Genomic DNA, 2,537 nt, shown 5'->3' on the forward strand with positions numbered 1-2,537 from the left:
CAGCTAAAAGGGGCCCCGGGTGCTCTTAACTTGGGAACATGCGTTGGTGAGCATGGAGCCCTTAGCTGAGTCCTAGCAATGCCTCCACTTACTTGTACCAGGCTCCTCACTTTCATCTATCCTACCCGACCTCCCTTGTTCAACTCTTGTTCTTTTCTGAACAGATGATATTAGAGCACTCAAAGTTTAGGGAGTCTTTCAATTTCATGCCCTTTGTGGCCCTGCCTTTCTTTGTCTGATAACTTCATTTTTCAAAAGATCAGATCCCTTCAATTTTTTCCCTCTGATTGGTATTATATAGAGGATGGTTGCCTAGTTGTACTTCCTCTTAAAACAATAATCATCACCACCTGAAGATCACCTACAAGTCAAAACTCAAACATGTCCGTAGATATAATGTTTACACGGGCCATTTAATTTTAGTGGTAACATTTTTTGGTATTGAACAGGTGGACAAATGTAAATTATTATTATTAAAAATTTTTAAATATGAGATTCTTCCACCCCAGTTTTCAATTTTTAAAATTTGTTTTCAATAACATGATTCAAATATGTGTTAATGCAAAATGTTGTGAGAAAAAATGTTGGGTAGAAGGAAAAGAGGAATACAATGGGGAATGAGGGGAAGACTGGAAGATTTAGAATTTGCAGATGATATTTGTCTAGACTGGTGCCGTCAGGGGATCACCTGGAGGATAGAACAGCGCACCGTGGTAGTCAGCGATGAAAGCAGATTCCGCCTACATGCAAGTGATGATCATTCATGCGTACAACGTGGACCTCGTGACCACTGTCTTGTCCAGTGCATTCGTACAAGACAAACTGGCCCAGGCCTTATGGTCTGGGGTGCAATAAGCTACAACTCTTGTTCACCTGTGGTATTTGTGGAGGAAACGCTGACCAGCCCTCGGTACGTGCAGAATGTTGTTAGAGTCGTTCTTTTGCCGTTCTTGCAACAGGAAAGCAAGCTGTTCCAACAGGATAATGCTCACCGACACACCGCCCGTGAAACTCATCCTACTCTGCAAGATGTGCAGCAACTTTCCTGGCCAACACGATCTCCAGACTTGTCTCCAATCGAGCACGTGTGGAACATGATGGGGCGACAAGTGACTCGTGAGACTCGTCAACCTATAACTCATACAGAACTGCATGCCAGAATCAGCACCTGCACTACCGCCTGTGGAGGCTACACTGTGTTTTAATATCTGTGTTTAAGCATGGGTCCATACCTGGTACCTCAGAACCGCTTGAGCTATTTATCTGTAAATGTAATCATTTCATGTACTCCATACGTATTGTTTCTGCAAAAAATATTGAGTAAATTGGAAACCTCTCAAAGGGTGTTCTAATTATTACTATTTTTCAGCAGTATATGTTAGCATGAATACAACTTCAGAACTAGTAAACTGTACTGGTGAGGTTTTAGACACTGAAGACTAAATTATTCTCCGTGATGAATACTTTCCTATAATGGCATATGAACTAATGTAAGCAACTCCAGTGAGCAGTCTGTTTGTTCAGTATGCAGCAAAACCCCTGTTGAAGTTAGGAAAATATTCCTGTATACAGTAATTGAAGTATTCATGGTGAGCTAAAGAAACTAAATCTCTCATATCATAAATTAGTATCGCGTTTGTTTGATGGAGCTGCCAATTTGAGTGGTGGTGTAAATTGTGTCCGCGCTCAACTTTCTAAGGGAAAGGGATATGAATTGAAATATATATTCTATGCAGAGTGCATGTTTTACTTACTGCTGCCACCAATTGTAGAAATGCACATTCCATGATAAGACGTACATTGCATGTTATTAACATATATTTAAGAATGGTGCTGATTCATCAAGTTTGGTGGGGACATTTGTATTAGAATGGACGAATTACATTGTGTTAGTAGGTTTGGAGATTTTAGACGAAACATTACATGCTGTCTCGAACTTGAGAACCTGCAAAAGCAATCACTTACAGTTTCACAACCTCCTGTTCTTGTGTCTGGAACTCAATCACTACAGAAGAATGGAGAATTACTATGAGGAAGGTGGTGAAAGCAAAGTAGTACATAAAATTAAAAATCTAGAGATCGCTGCAGCAGAAGTGGAAAGTGTGTGATTGAATAAAGAGGAATAAACAAAGCAAAATACAAAGAAATTTGAAACTAACATGATCTGTAAAAGGATGTCTGAAGTTAATTTCATGTTTTGGCAATATTAAAACTTTTCAGGGACTTACAAGAAATGACTAAGGAACTGTGCATATTATAGGGGTCCAAATATGTTTATATTTTTATTGATGTAATGGCTCTCAATGAATCAGAACCTGAGACTGATACTTCCTTTATCTTAAGTTCCAATATTGGGTATGAAACTCTAAAGACAATTGCTGAATGTGTATTGTGAATTCCCATTTCCACCACCGCAGTGTGCAATTTTCCCGATCTACTTGGACAAAAATAATTGACAAATTATAAATTTTGGTCCATGGTGGATATATGGTATGTATAATCACAGCTTAGTAAATAAAAATTTCCACCTTTCTTCC

The sequence above is a fragment of the Anabrus simplex genome, chromosome 8, assembly GCF_040414725.1.
Source record: "Anabrus simplex isolate iqAnaSimp1 chromosome 8, ASM4041472v1, whole genome shotgun sequence".
Taxonomy (NCBI): Eukaryota; Metazoa; Arthropoda; class Insecta; order Orthoptera; family Tettigoniidae; genus Anabrus; species Anabrus simplex.